Source organism: Apodemus sylvaticus, chromosome 15 (genome assembly GCF_947179515.1).
Source record: "Apodemus sylvaticus chromosome 15, mApoSyl1.1, whole genome shotgun sequence".
In the NCBI taxonomy this organism is placed as follows: domain Eukaryota; kingdom Metazoa; phylum Chordata; class Mammalia; order Rodentia; family Muridae; genus Apodemus; species Apodemus sylvaticus.
This window is the reverse complement of record NC_067486.1, coordinates 76,503,593-76,531,271: the sequence shown is the minus strand read 5'-3', so window position 1 is coordinate 76,531,271 and position 27,679 is coordinate 76,503,593. Positions and strand designations below refer to the sequence as shown.

General features: G+C 43.3%; 1 long non-coding RNA gene across 2 annotated transcripts in view; it reads right to left on the bottom strand.

The window, feature by feature from the left end:
- Positions 1-405: 405 nt before the first annotated feature.
- The window catches only part of LOC127666110 (uncharacterized), a 90,211-nt gene continuing 62,937 nt past the window's right edge, over positions 406-27,679 (bottom strand). The window contains exons 3-8 of one of the 2 annotated variants that reach the window (XR_007973544.1): positions 11,335-11,457; positions 10,494-10,594; positions 6,378-7,993; positions 4,583-6,251; positions 2,544-2,654; positions 406-2,449 (exon numbers count right to left, since the gene is read on the bottom strand). This is a non-coding gene — a long non-coding RNA (uncharacterized LOC127666110). Of the gene's footprint in view, positions 2,450-2,543; positions 2,655-4,582; positions 7,994-10,493; positions 10,595-11,334; positions 11,458-11,814; positions 12,108-27,679 lie in introns of those variants that run through there. The other variant, XR_007973543.1, reaches the window with a different exon arrangement.

Sequence of the window (27,679 nt, the reverse complement as noted above, 5' to 3'; positions counted from 1 at the left end):
TGTCAGAATAATTCCCAAGGAATTTTTAAACATTAATGACAAAAACACACACACACACACAAATAAATAAATACAAGTAAAATAATTTTTAAGAAAAAACACTAATTATGCAGACTGAAATGTATCTTTCCTTTTATTGTCAAGTAGCACTAGCACTTGAAACCATCAACAGTAACAAAAGACCTCCTCCTGCTGAAGGAGGTGAATCTAATTGTCACCTTGGAGGTATCACTGGTACATGGAACTCCAACAATTTCCCTGAGAACCCAGTTTAAGTGCCACCTTCCTAGACCCTCCTCCTCCCTTACCCTCCCCCCTCACATCCCCCACCCCCCACTCTCCCACTCCCCCCCATCCCCCAACCCCCCCCACCCCCCAACCCCCCCACCCCCGCTTTGAGCTCAACTATGTCTTTCAACTGCTCTGCCTGACCGGTTACTTTATATTTCTAATGGCTACCTATTTGGGGTTGTCTCTCTTGGTGGAAAATAAATTCCTTGAACATATCTACATTTTTTAAAAACTTAGCAAAATGCCTGGGCTCTAACACTTGTGGGAAATGAGTCACAGTGAAAGAATGAGCCCATGGTGAACTGTTCCCACTTCAACACTGCACACTGCTGTATGTGTGATGAGTTCCCAATCACTTCCCAATGTAAAGTTCCATAAATGTTGAAACCGCTGCTTTTGCTTCAGATCATGTCTCAGTGATCTGTCTGGGGCTGATCTCCCTGCTGGGTCACCACAGGAAGGCATTTGGGAGGTATTGAATGACTCAGTGTGTAGCAGGATTACCAGAGGGCTTACCCTGCAGTTGATGCACAGTGGGAGGGATCCCTGGCCTTGCCAACAAGGTCAGGAGCTGAGACAGTTCTCCAAGACTATTCTCTGGGACCTGGGGACAGGATATTGACAGTCCCAGGCCCTATGTGCTGGAAACAGAAGGTTCCCCAGAATCCCACAAAACACTTCCTCTTCCCGTGTAATCTTCCTACTTCTGGTCCCAGGATCTTCTGACGATTTTCTGGAATGAGCTTTGGGTACAGTCTGGATAATGTGCTCCTCTTGCAGATGGAGAAATAAAATCCAGAAAGAGGCGTAAACCTCCCAGAGCCCATACAACTGTAAGTGGGATCAGGAACTGCATGTGTCAGAGCTCAGTGACATAGCATCATGATTTCCAGACGTGCAAGGAAGTCTGAGGCTCACTATGGAAAGAGGAAAAGCACAGCTCTGATTTCTCACTTTCAGTTCCTGGGTCTCTTCATTGGCTTTAGGCTATGGTGAAATCCATATAACAGTTAATCTTTTTAAGATACACAGTTCAATGTCATTCAGTGCATCACTCTGTTGCTATCTTAGGGTTTTCATTGCTGTGAAGAGACACCATGACCATAGCAACTCTTGTAAAAGAAAACATAACTGGAGTTGGCTTACAGATTCAGAGGTTCAGTCTATCATCATTATGGCAGAAGCATAGCAGCATGCAGGCAGATGTGGGGCTAGAGAAAAAGGTGACAGTTCTACATCTTGATCCACAGGCAGCAGGAGACTGACACTAGGCTTAGTTTAAGCATGTAAGACCCCAAAGCCCGCCTCTACAATGACACACTTCCTCCAACAAGGCCATACCTCCTCCAAACCACACCTCATTTTTATTGTGTTTTGTTTTGTTTTGTTTTTCAAGACAAGGTTTCTCTTAGCTCTGGCTGTCCTGGAACTCACTCTGTAGACCAGGCTGGCCTTGAACTCAGAAATCCGCCTGCCTCTGCCTCCCAAGTGCTGGGATTAAAGGTGTGTGCCACCACTCCCCTGCAAACCACACCTCCTAATAATGCCACTCCCTATGGGCCAAGCATCCAATCACATTAGTCTATGGGGTTCATTCCTGTCCAAAGCACCACAGTTACAGATCCACCAGTTCCTGGACAGTTACTGTTTTCATCCTTGTCTATAGTATGGCCAATCTCTTCCTCTTCTAAGACTATCAATACCCATCTATTTTCTCTTGTCATGGATTTACTCATATCAACATTTCATGTGAATAGAATCATAGATTACAGTGGCTTTGAGTCTGGAGTTCTGGGTGTAATCCTTTCAGTGTCTTTGCTGTTGTAGCACTTTTCTTGTGATGGATGGGTAATATTCCACTTCATGTATATACATTTTTTTTCTGTCCAATCTGAGTTTGATTACAAGTCAGGTCCTGGGGTAAGAAGAAATGCTTCCTCCTGTACTCTTTGACACAGCCACAGAGAAAACTTAAGCACATCTACAGCATGGGATGAATTTATTGAATGCATGCCACGCCCAATGCGTGATGAGGTTCCCAGAGCCGCTGGCAGTGTGACGTGCAGCTCAGGTTTGGCTTCTGATGTCATACCATCTCTAACCAGTGATGTGGCTGGAAGCAGCTTCTCCCTTTCTCAGAGTCCCAGTTGTTTTGCTTCTAAACCAAGATGAGGATTATTACCTTAACCCATGGGGGTGCAGTAACAAACTTACACCAGCCGTGTGACCTAAGGGCAGCACCTCTTTCTTACCTCTTTCTAGAGACTGGAAATTCAAGGTCAGCAAGCCAGAATATAGAGGCTCTAATGAGGGTTACTCAGGGTGGGTTTTCTCCAGGAAGACGGTACCAGCTTTCGCTGCATCTGTGAGTGGAGAAAGGAGAGAAAGCTCTGTGGGCCCCTTTTACAAAGACAGTTCTCCCTTCCGTAAGTGTCTCTCCTCCATGAACAAATCACGGGGCCTCCCAAAGTCACCATCTCCTAATGCCCTCACACTGGAGACCGAGTTTCAACAGGTAGGTTATACTGCTACACAAGTATGCATACCGAGCGTCTGCCCAACCAAACACATGTGAGGGCTGCCTGGGAAGCTGGATGTAACTGTCCCCTTAGCAACTTTTATTGTTTTTCTGAAAGCCAAGAACCAAACAAATCTGCCCACCTACCATATACCTATAAGAACAAGATTATTTCATCTGGCAAATAAATAGATTTTGTACCTGTCTTTCTTTCACATAACAACTTGGAGAAATATCTTTCTGGGCCCAGAAGGGGCCTTACTGAGGTGTTACTGTGAGGAAAACAGCAGTCAGTTGCCTCTTGTTTGGGCAAATGAGCTGGAAAGAAGGTTGAGAGGAAAAACAATAGCAAATGTTGCCCAGTCCATGAGAATCCTTCTTGTGATCTCAACATCACAGCAGTTACCAAACTCAAAAAGGTCTGGGAGCAGCTGGATTTTTATGATGGCTGACGAAGACACTGGGCCTTGTCCTCAAATGGATGCATGATGTGTCATGCAAATGTGTCATGGTGACATGTCCTGGGGGCATTTGTGGCTAGTACACTGCGGATTCAAGGCTCTCATAAGGCTTGGCAGGAGAGTTTGGTCAAGTTTAATCACATCCACAAGGGCTCCTGATGGCATCTGTGCTATCCATATTAGACATCTGCCCCAGAATCTGTGCCCATGTGTGGTGTCACTGATGAGGGCCACAGTGTCCCCTCACTAAGAGTACACTGATTTTATATCTTTGCACCCCAGGCAGCCCTTACCCCTAAAGCCACAGGACAGTGCCAGCACTGCCTTGCTCTTGTTGTCAAGTGATTTTGCTCTACAGGGTCTTAAGTGGCCGTCACTAGTGAAATTACCTATGCAAACAAGATAGACACCTGCAGTATGCACATCCCCACCCTCCGAGTGAGTGTGCAGTCTGCTGTTACCCGCAGAGAACTTGTTCAGGAACAGCTTCCCTGAGGACCTAGCAAATGTCTACTCCTCTGCTCAGTTGCCAGGTGACATGTTAGTCACTGGCTCAGAGTGCTCCGAGCCAAGAAGATCAGGATGAGGGTTTACAGCTCTGCCTGACACCATTGTCGTTACAACAGAGGAAATGCTCCTGCCCGCGAAAGAGCCCAAACTTTGACCAAGCCCATTGCCTCCTTGAATCCAAGGATTCCTAAGGAGAAAAATCAATAAAAGCACACAACTAAATATCCTAAGATGTTCCTTTAAAAATTCTCCATAATGCTAAGCAGCTGGGGACATAAAATACCAGGCATAGGTAAGGTAGAAAAAGGCTCGCTCTGAATCATCACAATGGCATTTCTAGAGTCATAAAATGAAGATTGGAGCAATATGGCAAGGGTGTATGATATTAAGTGGAAACACAAAATGCTAAACAGCATTTGCATGATGACTGCAACCATATAAAATATATATCGTGTGTGCACAAGATGGTAGAAAATAAAAATACCACTAAAGACCAAAGACACATGGGTAACTTTTTTTTTTAATTTTTGTCTTTTACATACCCTGCTTAGCATTTCAGTAGGTTCAAACCTGAGTTCTCCAGCAGGGCATCTGCATCTGTTTTCCCCACCAAGTAAGATTTCATACATCTGCTGCCACTATCACGATATTTGTAGTTCGGTTTATACTGACTTATTGCTATCTCTGTACGTGAAGCCCACAGGACTCTGTGGCTAAACATTGAAGTTCCAGGCTGCTGATCTTAAGGAATTGTCCAGTGACACAGTACTGAAGGCACTGTTCATTCACAAATGTAAGGTACCTTTTCTGTTTGGAAGAGACTCCTTTACCAAATAGGCCTTAGATGCCCTTCCCAGCATGCGCAGAGGAGAGCCTCCGGAAATGATGAATCCTGGTCCTCTCTGAGAAGGTGTAGCTCCTGATTCTACTGAGGAGCAACAGAATGCCCCAGCGTCGCCAGTGAGCAAGAAAGGCTCCAGTGTAACGGGAAAGCAAGGCATCCCTGGAAAGGTGGCCAGCATCAGTAGTGCAAGCAAGGTCAAAATATCCCAGGTCTGTACAGTTTGGACTAGAACAAATAAGATCCACTTCAGTCCTGCCATGGAAAGCTAAAGAAATATAACCTGAAAAAGAGAACACTATGACTTCATCATGATATACAACTATATCAGGAGACACCCTAGATCTTGCAGAATTGACACAAAAACTAAGAGCATAGTCCTCATTTGGCTCAGCCTGAGAGTCCTCTAAGAGATGGAATGAAGCAGCATTTAAGTATCATTGCACACAGAGAGCTCAGTACCCTCAGGTAATCTTCAAGTGGGGTCAGGCTAGGAGTCAGGGGTCTCTCTGGGTTTGCTTGCACTTGGTAAAGCCTTCTGGTGTTTAGAAGCAGGGTTTTTGCACTCTGAGGAGAAAAACAAAACAGTGAGAACAAATGCCCCCAGCAAAGTCTGTATGAATAGTTCTGCTTCTTCCTGCGTAAGATGGATTAGGATAGCGCTGATGATCAGCTTGAGGAAAACATCCCAGACAGCTATGCTCTAGAAAATGCAGATGTGAACTGCTTTTGGAAGGAAGCAAAAGGGCAAAGAGGAAAAAAGAGAATACACTGAATTGGCCTTCTACATTTTGAGGTTTTAAACTATCCATTACTAAGTTGGATAAGTACATGAATAATAAATTAACAGTTAGATGAAATCAACCCAAATGAATGAAAATGTTCAGGGGAGATTTGTCAAAGACTTTCTCTTGGGTTTGAGGCTGAGACTAGCCAGTTGACATCATAAATGGGGGTACAAAAATTAAGAAAAGGAATACCCCCCAAATTGTTTTACCTATGATACCTCAATCATCATGTTAATGATGACCAGTTGAGATTCTCTCTTTACAATTATGGAAGCACTGCACCATAAAACAATCACATAATGCCTTTAAAGAGAACTAGATTCATTGTCACCTACAAATCCATAATGAACATAATAACCATGGCCTCTAGTATAGAGACAGTGCCTGAAACTCCAGGGAAGAAATTTGATGGCAATCAATGTGGCTACCAAGGTTCAGAGCATCCTTTTGTCCACATATAGGGACCAAACTCAAGATCATAATCCCACTGCTGAGCTGGAAGTGCTGGGCAGTGAGAAATATCAGGAACATTTCATTGCTATCTTCTAGAGCAAGTTATCCCTGTGCCCCTTCCAACACAGCTCAACTCTGCAGAGGCCCCATGGCTTCTAGGTGTGGAGGTATCACCACAGGGAGGCAAGAAGTATACCACAGGGAAGGAAGGGAAGAGCATGGTGTAAACAAAGTGGAAGTGTGTGCTACAGCTCTGCTCTCAGTGGACATGAGGCAAGTGTGGGCATGTGGACAGTGAACACCTTACCAAAGACGGACTCTCGGAGAAGAGGCTGCATCATAGTATCTTTCCCTTTCAATATGTGTGTGTGGAGGGGGAGGAGGCATGCCTGTGAGTACACAAAACAGAAGCCTGGGCTTCTAGTTCCCCTTCTGAACTCAAATTAAAAAGAGAAATGAATCAAAATTGCTCCCGTCCTCGCCTGAGGGAAGTGTGACCAGCTCTTCAGACATACCTCAAAGACCCAGCATTGCTTGAAGTCCTGGATTCAAGACAGAAAGCTGGAGAGGAAGGTCTCTCAGCACAAAGCCTGCCCTAACTGTTGAGACACAGAGGCGTCCACACCCCAGGCCTCAGTTCTTCCTGTGTCCCTGATGCTATCATGAGTTTCTACATGATACCTAGAGTAAACTACAGTCACACCTTCTGAGTGCTCGAGAGCTTCCTGTGACTCCTGGCTATCTCCTGAGTCTCTTCGCGGCCACTCAGGCGCCCTAAAATATCCTGCTTGCCCGTTTTCCAACTGTAAGTCCTTCCTCCCCTCCTGTATCTATCTAACCATGCCTATCTCTCCATAGGCACCATCAGAGCCCCAAAATTCCCTTCAGCGGAGTCTTGCCCGAGTTACTTTCTTCCTCTAGAAACTAAATTCATTCTTTCCACTCTCAAAATGACACTTTAAAAAATCTTAGCTTTTGTTTCACCCCAAACATAATCTTGTGTGCAGCACCTATACTCCCAGATCCTTCTGAACATCTAGTGTACTGGCAAGTTTTATGTCAATGTGACACAAGCCATGACGGGAACCTCAACTAAGAAAATGCTCCTATCAGACTAGCCTGTGGGCAAGCCTGTGGCACATTTTTCTTGGTTGCTGATGGATGTGGGAAGAACCCAGCTTGCAGAGGTTGTAACCCCGGGGCCGGTGGTCTGTAAGTCTATAAGAATGTAGGTTGCACAAACCGTGAGAAGAAATCCAGTAAGCAGCGTTCCTCCAAGGCCTTTGCGTCAGCTCCTGCCTCTAAGTTCCTGCCTCGAGTTCCCACCCTGACTACTTCCCTCAGAGATAAACTATGGCCTGGAAGTGTGAGATAAAGTAAATTCTTCCTCCCCAAATTGACTCTGGTCCACAGTGTTTCGGTGTTTCGTAAGATCGACAGAAACCCTGACTAAGACTTTACTGTAGTCAACAGGACTGTCCTGCTTCCAAACCCTGTGTTTTCGCTAGGGCTTGTAGTCTTGGCAATGTGTCTCCCATATGCTTCTCATAGCTTTGCTCTGGACACTAAACTTTGTGCCAACAATTTTCTCCTGATGCTGGGATTTAGTCCTCTTTGTATCCTGGAGGTGCTCCACAATGACTGGCACTCTGGATGAGAGGAAGAGGGGGAGGTGATCTGAGGTCCTGGACAGTCTTCTTGAAAGACAGAGAACATGGCCACAGATGCACATGTTGGCTGTGGTGCACCAAGGAATCGGAGCATTAGGAAGAGAGCAGGATGTTTCGAAGTCTCTTGGCTTCAGGATTCCATGGGTCTCTGCCTGTCTGCACGATCAAAGCATAAAGCCACATTAAACATCTTTTCTGCTTCAACACTCCTGGCAAGTTCAATATCAAGTTGAGTGAGGTTTTCCTGGGCTTTCCTTGCCTGGCTGCAGAAAAGGCCTCTTTCCAGGGGCTGAGTAATGCTCACTGTCGGTTCCCAAGGAGAGTCAGCTCTGTGTCGGGGATAGTCTGTGCTTTTCCGCTATACACTTCTGACTCTTGCAGGTCCTCCGGCCTGCCTGGCCCAGGTGAGACAGACGACGAGAATCACCCTTCTCCCGTGGGTTCCAAAGCTTCCTGCTTTCCTGTGGGAGATGGAAAAGGTAAATTTACGGGCATAAGGCTCCATCCTGCCGAGTCTTAGCCTCCTGCCCTTCTGCACCAGAGTAAGCCAGGCGCTAATTCTTGTGTTCACAGAGAGACAAGGTGCTGGAGAGGCCAGCAGGTCGAAGAGGGTTCCCTTTACTTGTGCATCCATCAGGGAAAAGACAGAATTCGATTTCAATCTGTTTTCTGGGCAATTCAGCGTCAAAAAGCAAGGAGGCCAGGGACCTTGCCAAGTCTTTGTTTTGTTTTGTTTTTTCCCCTTTCCTCCAATCAGCGCTGAGGACTAACGAGTGGGTGGGTATGGGGAGTGGGGGCTGCAGTTCCCCAGGCTGAGAGGGAATGCTGAGCCCGCAGAAGTGGCCCATTGAGAGCTTCGGCGGGTGGCACCCCCAGCCTACCGCCACAAGGGCAGCTCTGTCCCCCAGGCCTAGGGCTCTATCCCAGTCCCACTGGCTGAGAAGGAACAACATTTCCTTATAAGGCCCCTGCTGCCTTGCCAAGGCTGGACGGCTCCAAGAGACTGTAGCTTTCCATTCACCTCCACTGGGCTCCAGTGCAGGCCTTGAATGTAGCCCTTGTTGTTAGGCCCCTCCTCTGCTTCGCGGCCCCCACCCCACCCACTTCCACCGTCTGCCAGAGCCAGCCCCACTGGCTCAGGAAAAACAGCCCAGAGGCCTCTCCCACGCAAGTGCAAGGCAGGCCGGCTGTGGCTCAGGCCTGCTGGAGGCAGCACAGGGTAGCAAAAAACAGCGTTGATGCTGAGCTCCTGCCTGCCCTGGGGTTACCTTACAGCCAAGTATGGCTTTAGCAAAGGTCCTGACTTCTAGAGCTTACTTCCTCTCCTGGAAAATAAGTATCGAATGGCCTAGGGCCCAAAGTTTTGCACTGTATTCGAAGCCTAGCCAGGGAGCTCACAGCCTGGACACCACTGGCTACATTTACTACCCACAAGACCTGATTCCTCCACACCCTCTGTCTCTCAAACGCACGGGCCCTCTTGGGTTTGTGCTTCAGGTGTGTGAGTGTCTCCACCCAGATGGCTCCTCTTTATCCACCTCAGGAATCATCATCGTCACAAGGCGCCTACTGTACAGATGTTTCTCTCCTCTCCTCATGGGGATAGCGGGGTGGGTCATTTCTCTTTGTCTTCCCAATATTTGCATGTACCCCTTGCTGTTTTTCATAGTACTGCATGAAAGATCCTTATCTGAATGCCCGGCATACTAAAAGGCACGGTGGTTGTGCAAATATTTTGTAAAGTATTACATTGTGTGCACCAGTGGGCCGCGTCATGAAGGACACTTTCATATAACATGGTATACTGGGGTGCTCGCACCTCAGATTCTGTGCTTAGTTCTGTTCTCACAACTGTCCAGTTCTGTATTCTGAAATCTAGACTGACTGCAAGCTCTCTAAACCCTTTATTAAGCTTCAAAAGATGGCTTAGCAGTTAAGAGCACCTGGCTGCTCTTCCAGAGGTCCTGAGTTCAATTCCCCGCAACCACATCACATGGTGGCTCACAACCATCTGTAATGGGATCTGATGCACACTTTTAGCGTGTCTGAAGACAGCTACAGTGTACTCATATAAATAAAATAAATAAATCTTTAAAAAGCCGGGCAGTGGTGGCGCACGCCTTTAATCCCAGCACTCTGGGAAGCAAAGGCAGGTGGATTTCTGAGTTCGAGGCCAGCCTGGTCTACATAGTGAGTTCCAAGACAGCCAGGGCTACACAGAGAAACCCTGTCTTGAAAAACCAAAACCAAAACCAAAAACAAACAAAGCCTCAAAAGCCTGGTGTTGGAGGCTGAAAGACACCTAGCCCCCCATTTATACCCTGGAGCCTATGGTTGTCGTATGGTACCACCGTGTATTGATAAAGGGGTTCTAAGCTGCCTGCCCCACTTCTGCATACATACGCTACATTACCATAGCATTCACAGAAAGACAAGAAGATCTAGTGGCTTTAGCAGTTTTGGCACACTAATTAATGCTATTGCAACATTTGGCATTTGAGAAAATTGAACCCCCCACCCTTTGAAAAAGTGCCTTCCTCATGGGTCCGCTATAGTTTGAGAGCTTCTCTGGGGTTCCTGACCCTGTATTCACTCTGCATCTATGATAATGGATAAACCTACATGTCTTGTCAAGATGGATTCTTATGGCTCTGGGGTGACGAAAGTTCCAAATAAGGAACTTCAGTCTGACAGTACAAATCTTTCTAAAATAGGATTCCACAAGTCACAGGTCAATGATTCACAAGCACAACACGGTTAGCTACTGCACACAGCCCATCCTTACCCGTCACATCCCAGAAAACATTTTAAAGGCAAAAGTCTTCTTTCCTGATAAAATACCCCATCCGTCATTCATATTTTCATTATACAGAGATGGTGCTTGTAGAACAGTCTCTGGTTGATCATGAACTATATTCTAATACCACTATCCACAGAGGTTAGGAAGATAAACAAACCTACCTTGGGGTCCAACATCAGGATTTAGTTGCTTGAATGTCAAGAAGAACTTATTATTATATTTATTATGAGGACTGTGCACTGGAAATGCCTCAAAGCAGACTCTGCAAGAAATAAGAGCTATAGGGAATGCTAAGCGAGGAAATGGAGGACTAAGCTTTAGTCTCATTTTTGATACTTAGGTGAGGAGCCTAAAGCAAGTCAGTCATCTGGAAGGAACTTGTTTTCTCAGCTGAATGAGGTTAATGATAATGCCTCCAACATTTACCCCAAAGGTAGTGAGTTAAGTTAGTGCTGGTCCTGTCTGTGGCAGTGCAAACATTAAACTAATTACATTAATAGACAGTGTGTCTCCCTCTGGGCTTGTTCTCTTGACTATAGAAAAAAAAAACAAAATGTGTTCTTCTCTGGTTTCCCATAACGCTCACACCCCCATCTCCGTCATAGCCACCAGCACCTACTCCATTACTGGTAACTTCCCAGGAAATCAAGAGGGGTGGCTGTGAGGGCTAGCTCCTGATGAGGAATTGCTTCAAGAAAGAAAAGGGAAGGGAATGGAATGGGAGGGAAGGAAAGGGAAGGGAATGGGAGGGAAGGAAAGGGAAGGGGAGGGAAGGGAAGGAAAGGGAAGGGGAGGGGAGAGGAGGGGAGGGGAAGGGAGGGGAGGGAAGGGATCCATTCTCTCACTAGGGTCCCCTCTCCTTCCTTCCCAGGTACAAAGACAAGGACTTTGACAGCTGGGACAGCCCTGGGAAAACTGAATAAGTGGACTGGGAAGTCATTTCTCTTCTATGGATCTTCATCTCTCAAAAAGGAAAGTGAAGATAAAAAATAAAAATCATACTAATAAAATGAAGAATCCAGGCATACAGTATTTCAGTTTAGGACAGCTGAGTAATCTATTGTTGATACAGAAACACCTTTGTGAACCATGTCATTTGTCCTTTCTTGACTTCATCTTCTTCATCTGTAAAGAGAAAGCATCGGGTAGGAAATGACCAAACTTCTTATAGTTCTAATGAATGACCTGTGGACTCACATACCTTAAAAGCTTATGAATGGGAACACTCGTTTCTATTCTTTAATCTCACTGGAGTCATAGCCTGGGCAAGCCCCATATCACAACATGCCAGTGAATAGCTCCTGTCTTCTACTTCCTGTTCCTTTTCTATGTTGTCTCATCACCACAAGTGCTGGATAAAAGAGGCAGAGGACCTCGTCTCCTGCCACAGCACAAATGAGATAACTCTGAGTAAACCAGAAGCATTATCTTCGTGACCAAGGCAACCCTTATAAAGAAAACATTTAGTTAGGGCTGGCTTACAGATCCAGAGGTTAAGTCTGTTATCATCATGGTGGAAAGCATGGCAGCATCCAGGCAGACATGGCACTGGAGGAGCTGAGAGTTCTACATCTTGACCTGAAGGTAGCAAGGAAAAGACTCTCTTCCCCCGGGGCAGAAGTTTGAGTACTAGGTGACTTCAAAGCCCATCCCACAGTGATGCACTTCCTCCAACAAGGTCACACTTGCTAATAGTAGCACTTCCCAAGGGCCAAAGGATATGCAAACCACCACATCCCACTCCCTGGTCCCCATTGGCTTGTGCAAACCCCTGAGTCTATGGGGGCCACACCCATAATGAAAGACTGGCATAATGAAAAATACATGTATCCCAACGTCAAAAGTCCCCATAGTCTAAAGTAGTCTCAACAATGTTAAAAGTCCAAAGTTCAAAGTCTCTTCTGAAATGCATACAACCATTTAACTGTAAGCCTCTACAAAATCAAAATAAAGAAACAGATCACATACTTCTAACATCATGGCATGGGATATACATTATCACTCCAAAATGTCATAGTGAGGAAATACTGGACCAAAGCAAGACCAAAGAGCTGCTAGGCAAATTTTAAACTCTGGATCCCCATGCCTGATATCTCACTCCTTTCAGCATTGATGACTGCAACACACTTCCTTCTCTTGGATTGGTTCTACTTCATTAACAGTTTTCCAAGACAGATATCCCATGACTCTGGACCTCCACCATCTTGGGGTATCCAAGGCAACTTCAAATTTACAGGTTCTTGTTTGAATACCTGGAATCTACCCACAATCTTCTGGGTTCCTGCAAAGGATTTAGGTCACTTCTCTGGCTCAGCCCTCTGTAACATTTTAGGCTCTAGTTGACTACATTCCCCTGCTGCTGCTGTTCTTAATGGTCATCCCAGGCACTGGGATCTTCTGCTGGAATGAAGCTTCACTGATAACCTCTTTCCTAGGCTTTCTTCATGATGCCAAACCTCAATTTCTTTGCATGACCCCTTCAGTCCTGGGCCTTCTTTAACTGCATCTGAGGCTGCACCTTCACCAGTGGCCTTCCCTACCCTCCCATTTTGAGGTTTGAGGTGCCAAACCTCAGCTGTTTTCCATGAGCCCTTCATATCTTTAAAACCAGTACCACATGGGTGACTCTTATATATTACTAAATTTGGCTTCTATGTCCAAAACACAGTTTGTGCTCTCAGAAAACACTTCCCAGAAGATTTCACCTCAGTGATGCTGATCTCTTCTTAATCCCTGCTAATTCCTTAGCTCCAGCTAGCCAGCATCAATTGTTCCAGTAACCCCTTCTACTCTTGACTCTAAAGCCAGGGCTACTGCCTAAGTTGCCAAGTTCTGCTATTTGCTAGAGTGGGAACGTGCCCCACCTTGTTCTATTATATCTTTCACTACCTAAGCTTGGCTGTCTTAGAATTTGCTCTATAAATTGACCTTGAATTCAGAGGCCTACATGCCTCTCTGTCTCATGAATGCTGGTATTAAAGGTGTAGTCTACCACACGTAGATCCTAACTTTTCTCTATTTGTAACTTTCTCTATCTCAGGCTGGCCTTGAACTCAGTGATCTGCTTGTCTCTCTCTCCTGGGATTAAAGATGAGTCCTACCACGTCTGAACCTAAACTTTTAATGACCACTATGCCTCAAAATCCAGATCAAAAGCCTGTGTCTTCCAACCTCAAAATCGGGATCACAGGTGTGCCTTCCATTTTTATATTGTATTTCATTTCAGATTAAAAGTCCAAATGAAACAATAGCCAGGTAATAATGATGACTAACTCGATATAACAATCCCTTGTTCAATTGTAAATACATAAATAATAAACTTAGCTGGGTAGGACCTTGTCCTAGGTCACCACTCCCTTAACTCCATTTAATATCCTTGAACACAGGATTTAGCTCCATTGCATATCCTGGTGCCTTTCTAATTTTTGAACCATACATTTTGTATTTTTGCCTTCTAAGCTTGCTATGTTTGATCAAAATGTTCCTCATAAGAGTGAGCCACAGGACAAAGTCTATACTGGGCTTGAGACTTTATCAATTCAATTACTCTGAATCTCTTCACATTAACCTCAGGCAGATTCTTCAGACAAGGGCAAAAAGCAGCCAAATTCTTCATCAAAATATTACGAGAACAATCTCTAGGCCACATACTAAAATTGTCCTCTGAAACCTCTTGAGCCAGAAGGCCTCCACAGTGCAAATCCCTATAAGCACCAATGTCTTTCATATTCCTACTAGACTGATCCATTAAGGCCCACTTAAAGCATTTCACTGTTTCTCAAGTCCACATTCCTCCAAACAAAAACATGGTTAGGCCCATCACAGTAATACCCCAGTCCCTGGTACCAACTTCTGTCTTAGTGTTTAATTTGCTGTGAAAAGACACCATGACCAAAGTAACCCTTATAAAGGAAACATTTGTTTAGGGCTGGCCTACAGTTTCAGAGGTTCACTCCATTATCACCTCATGTCGGGAAGCATGGTAGCATCCAGGCAGGTATGGTACTAAAGAAGGAACTGAGAGTTCTAGATTTTGACCTGAAGGTAGCAAGGAAAAGACTCTCTTCCACAGGGGGCAATGCTTGAGCATTAGGACCCTCAGTGATACATTTCCCCCAACAAGGTCACACCTATTCCAACAAGGCCACATTTTCCACATGGAGAAGCATATTCAAACTACCACAAGCATTAATCACATGGTTCATTCATTGGTTGTTTATAAATTCATGTAGCTCCTGTAATCTCTTCTTAAGGCCGAATCCTTTCTTTGATGTGAAGTGTTTGCATCATTTCTTACAAGGTGTAAAAAAAACTCCATGACATTCAGCAGGGCCACAATTTATACCCAAATATTTCTGAATGTAGAACAAAAATTCCCCCAAAAACGTACACACAGTTTGTTTTATCCAAATGATCAACATCTCAGCTTGTGTTTCTGAACTGCAAGTTTGAGTCTATGACACACATTATGTTTCTTTCTTGTCATGGGAAGGTAGAGCCGGTTGGACTCAGTATCCAGCACTTCTGCTTCCTCCACATCCACCCTATTCTTGCTACGAGGAAACTGTCTCTTCCAGGGACCCTGGATTTGGGTCCCAGGCCCTGCATGGTGGTTCACAGTCATCGTGACTTCGGTGCCAAGTGATCCAAAACCTTCTTCTGACTTCCACAGGCACCAAGCACACATGTGGTGCACATACATACATACATGCAGGCAAAACACTCATACACATAAAATACATAAATCTTTTTGAAAGGAGATAAGTTGTTTAATAAGAAAGCCCAGGATTAGAAGGAACTTACCTAGGGAATCCAAGTGGCTGGATGAAAATCTAGATCCAGCTCAAAACTCACAGGATCGTTTTTTTACCATTCTTCTAAAGTTGAGACATAATGTTTGTATATCTTTAGATACACAGTATAATAATGTGGTATAAGTATATAATATATAATGGTCTAATCAAGGCAATCAAAGCTCTTTTATCTCATCAACTATTAATTATTTTATTTATAGGTAACTTAAACTCTAGCACTTATTTTGAAACATATCATAGATTGCTATAACAAACAGCTGCCCATCTCTGCTTCAGAAAGCTAGAACTGTTTAACTAGCTTCTGTCTGTCCATCTGTGCCCTGCCTTTCCCAGTCTCTCTTGGCCACCAATACACTTCATTCTTCTCTGGGACTAACTTTATCATTTCCACCAATGAGGGAAAATATGCCAACTTACTTGATTCTTTAAAATACTCATCACAAGCCAAGATGTGGTATCTCATTGTGTCCACTTCCTCATACAATCATCCATTTTTCTGTCTTTCTTGATGCATTAATGTGTACTTATTAATTCAGCAGATACTCCCTGAACATTATGATTCTCTTCCTTACTAACAGTCATCATTCAGAGTTGCAGGTTCCAGTCCCAGCTCTTGAGTAGTTCACTACTGACAACAGTGACAAGTGGCTTGGCTTCTCTTTAAGCATCAGTTTCTCAGAAAGACTGGATAGAATGTCTCTAGTGTTCTTTCCAAAACAAGGGCCTATTTGCTGCCCTTTGTATTTATTTCATACTGCAAGGACACCAAGATGCAAAGTCCTTGCCTTATAGGAGTCCGTAGTCATGTGGAAAACCCAAACACATCTGGCAGTCACTTTGTCCCTCATGCTAGAAAATAGCATTTGCACCTAAAAATAATTCTGTGAACAAATAAATGTGTTTCATCTCATATTCCAGGGTTGGCAGGAGAGTTATTTTCTCATTTTTCCCCAAGATGGATGGATAGTCATGTATGAAATTTTCAAATAAAGTTGAACACTGGTGGTTTTTCAGTCCAGAGAAGGCAGTGGGAGTATTTTGTTTGGACCATTGTGAGTTTTAAAAAATTTAAGTCAACATTTAGCAGCTGAGAATTTTCTCATTAAAATTCAGAATTCTGGCTTCTGTTGAAAAAGCTTACAATCTCTCAGCTCTAAGCTGCAATGCAGGCCATGGCAGCTAACACATCAGAGGTTCAGCAACCTTTTTTTTCTTTTGGAATAAATAGATCTTTTAAAGGCTTTTTCAAATAGTATATGTGTTTATTCTGTGTATACATGCGTGTAAGTGGCTTCAGAAGCCAAAAACAGGTGGTTGGGGTCTTACTGACATAGGTTCTGGCAACTGCACTCAGGTCTTCTGCAAGTTCAGCAAGCACTTTTAGACACTAAACCATCTCACTAACTTCTGTTTTATTTTCTTTTTCTTTTGTTAGACTAAATATGCTAATTATACAAGACAATGTAGTTCATTATGACTTTTTTTTAAAAATTATTTTATTTATTTACATTCCAGTATTTGCCTCCTCCCCAGTTTCTAATCTAATTCCTCCTCCCCATTGCCTCTGAGAAAGTGCTCCCCTAGCCCTGCTCCCCAGGGCCTCAAGTCTCTCAAGGATTAGGCACATCTTCTCCCACTGAGGCCATACCAGGCACTACCTCTACTATACATGTGCCAGTGGCCTCGGACCATCCCATGTATGCTACCTGGTTGGTGGCTCAGTCTCTGGGAGCTCCCAGGGATCCAGGTTAGTTGAAACTTCTGGTCTTCCTATGGGTTCGCCCTCCCCTCCAGCTCCTTCAATCCTTCCTCTAACTCAACTGTAAGTGTCCCCCACTTCAGTTCAATGGTTGGGTGTAGGTATCTGCATCTGTCTCAGTCAGCTGCTGATAGGGCCTCTCAGAGGACAGCCTTGCTAGGCTCCAGTCTGCAAGCACAACATAGCACCAGTAATAGTGTCAGGCCTTGATGCTCCCCACCCCCCAAGAGATGGATCCCAAGTTGGGCCTGTCACCAGATTGCCTTTCCTTTACACACATATATATTATACTTTGATCACATTTACTTCCCCATCCAACTATACCCCTCCATCTTCTCAAGCAGTCCCTGTCTACGTTCATTGTGTTTTACTTTTATCTAGATTCCACATGTGAGAGAATATGTGTGGTATTTACCTTTCCAAGTCTGGTATATTCTGTTTAACGTCCTTCAATTTTTCCTGCAAACTACACGATTTTTTTCTTTATTACTAAATACAGTGTCTTTATGTGTGTATATAGCTACTATAATTTCTTTATCTATTTGTGTTCCCTTCAGTGGACTTCTCGGGTGATTCTACAACATGGCTATTCTAAGTAGTGCTCTAATAATATATAGGTGTAGCTGTCTCACATCTTTAAAAAGAATGTGATATGCCACCCCTGAGTAAAAATGGAAACACTACCTTTGACTTTATCTTGACATATAAATATCTGAGTTAATATCTGTCATTACTTCTCAATGATGTTTTTCATGTTGCTGGAAAAATAAGGGGTGGGAGGGTGTGTGGATGGATGGGTGGAGATATTATTTATAGATAGGTAGATAGGTAGATAGATAGATAGATAGATTTAACTATTTAAACACAATGAAAATCAGACATTTATTTTAACCTAGCTAAAATTAGAATACTTCATTGGGAAAATGATATTAGGATATTTCACTGGGAAAAATGTTTGTAGAGCTGGAAAACCACATATAATGCTATCTTCCTTTCCCTGGGAATATTTGATTAGTGATTTTGTGTCTTTCTGTGACATGCTGGTAACCTGGCTTTTTGAAGAAAAGGTCTCCAATTTATAGAATTTGCGAAATACTGTGTCTAAGGGTTGCTGCCATGAGTAGATTCTGGTCTACTCTAAGACTTAGCTCACAGAATTTTTGAAGTCTAGGCCATTCTGTCCTGTAAGCCAGTATAGCCCCCTTAACACCATTTCTTATCTAGTGTGAAAACATGGAAATATAGAATTTGTGTTCCTTCCTACTTACTCAGCCTCAGGAAGAAGACAAGAGAAACAGACACAAAAAACCTTTGCTTCCAGGAATTCCAGTCTACTTCATTAGATAAAGTAATACCTCCGCAAACTACCCGAGAACCTGGTCTTAGTTCGGTTCTTTTGCTGTTTTTAAATTTTATTACCAAAAGCAACATGGGAAGGGAGGGGTTTGTTTATCTTATATCCCATCATTCAGGGGACTCAAGTCAGGAACCTCTAGGCAGAAACTGAAGCAGAGGCCGTGGAGCAATGCTGCTTATCAGCCTGGTCTCCTTGGCTCACTCAGTCTACATTATTATAGCTGCCAGGACCACCAGCCCAGGGCTGGCTCTTCTCACAGTAGTCTGGACTTTTCCACACCAGTCATGGCCCAAAAGACTTGCCTACTGGCCAATGTACTGAGGGTTTTTTTTTCAATTGAAGTTCCCTCTTCCCAAAATGACACTAGTTTGTATACTTCCCCAGATCAATACTTGATAGTCCAGTGACAATATAAAACTTAACTACAGCCCAAACAAGATTTTTATATTCCCTCCAGAAGTCTATGATACTCTACCACTATGTCCCTCCCACCTAGTCTCCCAGTTGAAAGTTTTGCCCGCAGGTCCTTCTCAGTCTTCTTTTCCCACCAAGAAATAAGTGTTTCATGACCAACTTCCAAATTTGTCTTAAAAGGTCCAGTTCCCTGCAACGCATTGCAACAACCCCAAATAGGCCCATTAACTCTCACCTAGAGGCCTGCTCATCTGTTTGCAGCTTGTCTGTCTGCTCAGCTTCTTGTATTCGCTTTCCCAGAGATATCCAGAGGGACTTTTTAGAGCATAAATTAGACCATTTACTTCCGTGTTTCTTATCATCCAAGGGCTTCCCACTGATTCCAGTCATCCCATTCCTTCTCACTGTCTGGCTTTTGTGCCTTCAGACTTTCTTTCACTCCTCTCACATTTGGGGGGTCTTTCCTTTCTCCCTGCTCCTACTCACTACTGAGTGTCTGCTAGCTTTTTCCCTCTCTTTGTCTCTGAGTATTTGTGATGACCATTTCCTCCTTAGTCTTCAGAACATCATTTAAAACCTTCTCTGCCTACCTGATGTAACAGCGAGTCCCCAGTCCATCAGCCTGCCCTTCCCCTCCAAGTTAATAATCAAATGAAAGGAGTTAAGGGTGAAGTGAAGAGCTTTGGCAATTCCATCTTTTCTTCTGGCTCTAACATTTTCGCATGTCTATGGGTTTCAGAGTGTATTTTTATACGTGTGACTGTGGCTCCACTTTATGAAGTGGACCAGAAGAAGATGGGTAGAAAAAGAAGGCAGTAGCACTCAGTAGCAGAGGAGGCTCCCTGGAGGAAATGGTAGATACACTGGAATTTTTTAGCACTCAGAATAACTTAGCAGAAAGCGTCTTACAAAGTCTAAATTTCAATTGTCAACTGCTTTACTGAGTTTAAAATGTGATTGTGCTTTTAGGAAGTTGGGTATACTTTTCGGGAATATCTACCTTCTAGACTACATTGTACTTAAATGGCAGTACGCATGTGTGTGCATGTGGATGCACATGTGTGTGTGTGTGTGTGTGTGAGAGAGAGAGAGAGAGAGAGAGAGAGAGAGAGAGAGAGAGCACTTGTGCTGATTACCAGGTGTATTTTGACACAGATAAAGAGATTTCAGTGTTTGCCCAGAGGCTCACTGACTTGACCCCCTTCACTGGCTCCATATCTGAAGGAAGGATCTGTACCACGCCTCAGAAAAGACCCACTTAGGACAGGAAATGAGTCATCTGTGTCCCACAGGACCTGTCACAGGTCAGACTACACTAAATATGAAACATTAGGCTGGAGCAAAGTCACGGCAGGTTTGTTCCTTCCCACACTGTGCAACATTTCACAACCTCATAGTTCTTTGCCCTGAAGCCTTCAGAGGTCTACGAAGATAACCAGTCTGAGTCTCTTGGTCTATAAGGGAGAACCTGGGGCCCAGAGAATATAAGTGCCTTGTCCACGATCATACAGACTACTCTCCAAGGAGTCAGCATTTAGTAACTGCATGAACCTCTGACAAATGTTCTATAGCAACATGTAAACTGATTGCTAAAACTCATTATATTTTTTGTTTGCTTAGTGCTTATATGTAATTCAGTAATCATTTATTAACTATGTGTACTTGAAAAGAATAGTTATATCAAATAAGGTTCTTGAGCATCCCAAAGGAATCAGCTCAGAACTCTAAAAGGAGTCATTGCATAAAGAACTATGAAAATCAACTTATAACAAGAAGGAAATGTTATTTGAACTATCTGTAAAGTACTATGTCATTTTAAGCAAGTCAGACAATGAATCATTCTCATCTCTCTATCTATAGATACAACGATTTATCTTTTTTTTTTTAACTTAAAATCTGTTTTAAAAGCCATACAAGGAAGTACACCAGTCTGTAATTGGTGACATGAAGTCTTAATGGCTGGAGGAGAACATTAACTCAAAAGATAATGAAAAGTGTTTGTGTGGGCCTTTTCAATTGTCAAGTTCACAGCCAAGGTTTAGAAACTACAGCATTTCAAGACAGGAACGTTGAAGGGCGATGGAGCTTAATGGCCAGCAGAAATCTTTTGCGTGTTTACAGCCAGACTGAGAAGATGCAAATAGCCCTTCAAATGATAGGCAGAATTAGAAACAAAATCAGGCTCCCTATACTTCCATTTTCCCTTTTTTCTACTGTCTTAAGCTCCCACTTGTGTCAAAGAATAGAGATGAAACAGAGCCTGGCCTTCTGTTCCAGAATCCACTGAGGAACAGTTCTGGAAGCTTTGACCAGTGGCCCTCACACTCCCAGTGTCTAGAAGCCAACTGGGGAGAAGCTTTCTAGACTCACTTCCAGAACACCTAATTTCCTAAGTCTTGGAGAGCCCCCCAAGAACCAGCATCCCAGCAAGTATTCCCAGCTCTTTCTACCCACTAGACAGGGAGCAAAGAAGCCAAGACCTTGCCAGCTTTTACTCGCTCTATCCTGGTCTGTTTCTTCTACGGTGGGTAGAAGACTCAGGTCCAGAATCCTCTCTGAGCTTCTGTCCTGAGTCAGGCAACAGAGCTGTAATGACTTGGGTGCTTGCTGTCCCTTGCCTCCAGTTGCCTTGGTAGTTCAAACAGGCCATGGGCTTACAGAAACGTTTGACTCCACTTAGCTCATTTATGCAGAGCACAGTGTGAACTGTGTGGTGGGTGAGGGCTCCCAGCTGGTTGCTCCATGCCGCACACCCCCACAGTGTTCTGACTGTGACTGACTTTCTTCTCCATCGCATGTCCTTAGGTGGGACCTCTGCATTCCACTTCCTGTCCCAAGCAGGAACGGTTGGGAAGTGGACAGATTCTATCTAAAGCATTTTCTCCTCAGATATGGAACATATCACACCTTCTCCCTAAAGCTCACTGCACAAGATGATACCCCATTTTACCCTGGAAAGAGAGCAAGCTCCTTGTCGAGCAGAAGCACACTCCAAAGGAGCCCTTCCTTGTCTTTCTTTGGGCGTATTAACAAATCCGTAAGGCAAATACATTTTTTTTTTTTTAATATTTTCAAAGCCTCAAAACTAGAGAGCCAGCTGCCACTGACCTGATGGAGCTCTTTTTCATGAAGCCTAATTCCTCTGGGAAATACATTTTCTGGTAATTTCTACCAGTGTTCTAAAAATAGAACTTGTCCTCACAATGACTTTCCCTATGTTCTCACCTGGTCTTGCCCAAGCTGAAACCTTCCACAAATACCTAGCTTCTAGATTTTGAGTCTAGACAATTATTTATTTATTTATTTATTTATTCATTTATTTTTGTGCATGGATGTTTTGGTTGCATGTCTCTCACTGTACCACAAGCATCTTCCTCTTCTGTGGAAGCCAGAAGAGAATGTCAGAACCCCTAGGAGTGGAGGTACAGACGATTGTGAGCTGCTATGAGGGTGCAGGTAATTGAGCCAGGTCTTCTGGAAGAGCAGCCAGCACTCTTAATCTGTGAACAGCCCATGGACTGTTTTGCTGAGGGTTTCTTGAGCCTTGTGTTTTAAGATTCAACTAATTAACTTTTTTCTGCATCTTCATCAAATACTTCTTTTACTTCTATATCTTTCCTGAGGTAACAATGCAAAGCTATTGTCTAAATCACAAACTATCTGTTTACAGAGAAAAACCAAAAATTGCCAAAGGCAGTTCTCTTGAGTCCATTGGCATACTCCTTGGCCAAGAGCTGCAAGTGGCTATTTGAGTCCAATCAAGTTTGTTTGGTTCTCATTGAATTGGATATACACAAGCCCTCTAGTTTCTAGAGAAATCATGGTGGTATAATGTGATATATGCTTCAGGAAAGGTTTCATATATATAAGATATAATGAGCCAGCACTATTAAATGGAATCTACAAGAAATTAATTTCCTTTCCTTACAAGATTCTGGCCACCAAGATATGATATTCAATACTTCCATCCTGCCATGATATAATTTCAGATAAAACAAAGAAGCATGGCATATTCTTTAGTTTATAAACCTTGAGCACCAATATGGCCCATTGTATGGTGTTTTCTGGTTAGACCTTTGTCATCAATGTGGCTCATTGTTTGGTATATTAGTCATTATTGTCAACATGGCCTAGCCGATCATATAGAAGTATAAACACACTGAAAATATTAAGTCATGTCACCTTGGTCTTGACTTGAGTATTAATCCCCCTTTGGGTGGCAACACCTAAGTTCAGTCTCTTCACCTCACCCAGCTTCATGAGCAGTGAATAGAAGGCTAATCACTCCATAGCTCCTTGTAGAAATTGTTAGCTGATGATGTTTGAGAGGTAAGCATAATGATCTTGAGAATTTAGAGAAGAAATGACCCTTTGTTTTCACTAAGGCTGTTGCCAGACAGCCATATTTCCACCAAGAGAGGTGTGGTGGTTTTAGTAAGAATTGTCCCCATCGGCTCATATACTCAAATGTTTAGTCACCAGGGAGTGGGCCTCTTTGATAGGATTAGAAGGCTTTGCTGGAGGAAGTGTTTCACTGTGGGTGGGCTCTGATGGTTTCAAAGACTACACCAAACCAGTCTCTCTTCTCTCTCTCTCTCTCTCTCTCTCTCTCTCTCTCTCTCTCTCTCTCTCTCCCAATCAGGATGTAGTTCTTGGCTACTTCTCTAGAGCCTGCCTACATGCCACCATCCTTCCCACCCTGATGATAATGCAGTAAACCTCTGAAACTGTAAGCAAGCCCCAAATTAAATGTTTTCTTTCGTAAGAGTGACCTTGGTCATGGTGCATATTCACAGCAACAGAAGAGTGACTAGACAAGGCGTAAGCCCCATCAGTAACCTACAGGGGAACAAAGATGGGAACTGGCAGTCAGAGATCAACAGCTCTGTTTCCAAGAATATGGACTTTAGTCATCCACAACCAAAATACGTGTATTTAATGCCCGCTTCAGCCATTACCACTAAACAAACTTCTGTATACCAAGGATACCTAGTTGTACATCACTAACCAAGCATGGAAATAATCACATCTAAATCTCAAACACCTCAGATCATTAATTATTGACAGCTTATCATGTGAGGAAAAACCCAGGACCTATGAGAAACAAGATTATTCTACCTATCCTACCGACTTCACAGCCTATAGATAACCAAAAAGCAGGCCTGGTGAATTAAGGAGCCATGTAAAAAGTCTTAAAAGTCCTTAAAAAGTACAAAATGGCGCCATGAGTGTTCAAGAAATAGAATCCTCCAGAAGGCATTCTTAGACGGCTTCATAGAATAAGGCTTATTGGAGTTGAGCCTTGAAGAACTGAGTCAGAGCTGAGCTATACAACTACCACCTCGTAGTCTAGCAATTAGCAGCCTAAACACAACAGAGATATCAGGAAGATGCCAAGCCAGTCTCAAGACAGAAGAGTAGAGCAGATGCTACTGGTTCCCCAGGCACAGCAAAGGAACACATGTAGCCCTCATGTTGAGATAAGGCTCTGGTTATCTAGATACGACGGGGTATGATAAGACAAGGACTCCCCACCTGTGAAGTCATCTCATGGCAGCTAGAAATCATAAAAGTATAGATCATAGAATCATACGCTATCTAAGCTGGCAGAAATTATGGAATTTGACAGCTGAGTATCTGAAAATCTGAAAAAAATCAATGACTTGTCTAAGACCAGCACTGCAAACTCATACCAGGAACCCAGTCTCTGCAGAAGTGACTGACAACACCCAAATAAAGCAAAGGCATCATTTCAATCCCACTTCCTTTCGGGAGTAAGGAAACTTTGGAATTGTATTTCCACGGGGCTTTGATCTGGCCCCAGATTTTAAGGAAATCTAACTTCTGGTTCGCATAGGTATGGACGACTTACCAATGTGAATCTCTTTGTCAATGATGCTCTCTTTATGAAGCACCCTCAAAGCCCCACAGTAGACCCCTGGCTAGGAATGCATTCCCCCAATTACTGGTGAGCCTGGCTGAAATATGGATGCTATCTTGTGGTAGCAGTGTGGCAATCTGATCCCAGCGCCTACCAAAACTTTTCTCCAGTGGCTGTAAATCATAAACAATAGAGAATTAAATATGTAGATATGAGAGGGGACAGTAACACCTGTGTTGGAAACCTTTTCCCCAGAGTATATGGAGGGTCCTGGGTGGAATGGAAAGAAACTCCTTCCAAAGCCTAACCACGTTTCTTTTCTTTGTATAGGTTTTGCTATTCACACCCATTTCCCTTTATTTAAAACTGTGAGATTTTTAAATGTTTTTAGTTTATTAGATTTGTTGTCAATTTTTCTTCTTATTTGATCCCCCACCATTTTGCTCCTCCCTTGGTTCCTGGGCCTTCCACTTCCAGTTCCCATTTCAGGGTGACTTTCTCCCCTCCTATAACTTCTTCTTCCATTACCGTCTTGTCCCTATCCTTCCTCTTACTAAAGATCTCTCCCTCCTCCTCACAGTTCCCTTTCTACTTTCGTGTTCTACACCATGAGAAAAAATTGCACACATTTCTAAGTGATACCTAGCCACTCCACCAATGGCTTCCTCTTCTGGGTAGAAGCTTTGCAATGGTGTATAATACATTTGCCGTGTTTGGGGGTTATTTCTTGTGCCTTTGGGTTCTTTATCACAATAAGCCTTCTCTATGCCTAGATCCTGATGTGCTTTATCTGCTTTTCTCCAGCAATTTCCAAGTCTTGGTTCTCACATTCAGTCTTTAATTCATTTAATTTGATCTTCATTGTGTCAAGAAATATTTTGTCTCATTCTCTTCAGGTAGAGGTCAGGTTTCCCACTCATGAGGAGACTCTTTTCCCCTAACCTATGTTTTTGTCACCTCTGTTTGAAATTCTATATCTGCAGCTCTGTGTGTTTATTTCTGTGCTCCTGTCCCGTTCTGTTGGCCTGCATGTCTGTTTTTCTGCCAGTATCCCACTCAGTTGTTGTTGTTGTTGTTTGTTACCATAGCTCTGTAGTTTGAGCTCAGGCACTGTTTTGGCTAGTTGAAGCCTTCTGTGTTTCTATATAAATTTTAGGATTTTTTTCTATTTCTATAAAGACTATAATTGGAATTTTGATAGAAGTTATGCTGCATCTGTAGATTTCCTTTAGTAATATGGTCAGTTTTAAAATATAAATATTGATTCACCAATCCTTGAGCATGAGAGGTCATTCCTTTCAGTATCTTCAATTGCTTTCTTCAATCTTAATGTTTCCACCAAAGGAAGGTCTTTCAACTTCTTAGATTTATTCCTATGAATAAAATGTAGTTTTTAATTGCTGTGAGTGGATTTTTTATTGATTATTAGCAAGTTAGCTATTGTTACAGTGAAGGGCTATTGATTTCTACATGTTCATTTTCTATCCTGCTTTGATGAAAGGGTTTCAAGTTTTCCCATGGATTAATGAGGATGTTTAACAATAAGATCATGCCAACTGCATGCAGGAATATTCTTTCTACTTCCATTCTATTCCTTACATTCTTTCTCTTGCTTTATTGTGCAAGTTAAGACTGTGAGCATTATGGTGCTGAGGTCGGAAACCAAACTCTAACAAACCCTAGAGCACATTTAGAATTTAATTCCCGGTGCACAGCTTGCTCCGGCAGCACGGAGCTTAGGTTCCAGTCCTGAGGCCTCTGGCAGGAGCCCTCAGATCTCCGCTTCGGGATCCAGAACAGCCTGGGCTGCAATGCCACATCTCCAGGTCCTGCAATACACAAAATGGGCACCCGGGAGGCCGGCTGGGAGGAGTCAGTGTGCTCTGCTGAGTCCAGCAGTCCCCTGCAGGAGCCTTCAGGTATCTGCTTCAGGATCTGAACAGCCTGGGTCACAGCACCCTGTCTCCAGGCAGTGCAGGAGGTCAGCTGTCCACCAGAGGCCACCTGGGAAGAGGCAGCTTGCACTGGTGAGTCCAGCATTGACAAGACCAACTAACACCAGTGAGAACTAGATGGCAAAAGGCAAACGCAGGAACGTCACTAACAGAAATCAAGGCAATATGGCAGCATCTGAACCCAATTCTCCTTTATCAGCATGTCCTGGATACCCCATCACACCAGTAAAACAAGATTTGGATTTAAAATCACTGGTCATGATGCTGGTACAGGAACACATGAAGGACATACTTAAAGAAATTCAGGAGAAAATGGATCAAAAGTTAGAATCCCTTACAAGGGAAACACAAAAATCATTGAAAGAAATCCAGGAGAATACAAAAACCAATAATGAGGAAATGCAAAAAACACTTAAAGAAATACAGGAGAACTTTGGTCAACAGGCTGAGGTCATGAAAGAGGAAACACAAAAAGCTCTTAAAGAATTACAGGAAAGCACAAACAAGCAAGTGAAGGAGCTAAGCAAAACCATCCAGGATCTAAAATCAGAAGTAGAAACAACTAAGAAAACTCAAAGGGAGACAACTTTGGAGACAGAAAACCTTGGGAAGAAACCAGGGGACATAGATGCAAATATCAACAACAGAATACAAGAGATAGAAGAAGTAATCTCAGATGCTGAAGATACCATAGAAACCATGGACTCAACAGTTAAAGAAAATGCAAAATGCAAAAAGCTTGTAACCCAAAATATCCAGGAAATCCAGAACACAATGAGAAGACCAAACCTAAGGATTATAGGCATAGATGAGAGTGAAGATTTACAACTTAAAGGGCCAGAAAATATCTTCAATAAAATTATGAAAGAAAACTTCCCTAACCTAAAGAGAAAGATGTCCATGAATATACAAGAAGCCTACAGAACTCCAAACAGACTGGACCAGAACAGAAATACCTCCCGTCACATAATAATCAAAACACCAAATGTACTAAACAAAGAAAGAATATTAAAGGCAGTAAGGGAAAAAGGCCAAGTAACATATAAAGGAAGACCTATCAGAATCACAGCAGACTTTTCACCTGAGACTATGAAAGCTAGAAGATCCTGGGCAGATCTCATGCAGACTCTAAGAGAACACAAATGCCAGCCAAAACTACTATACCCA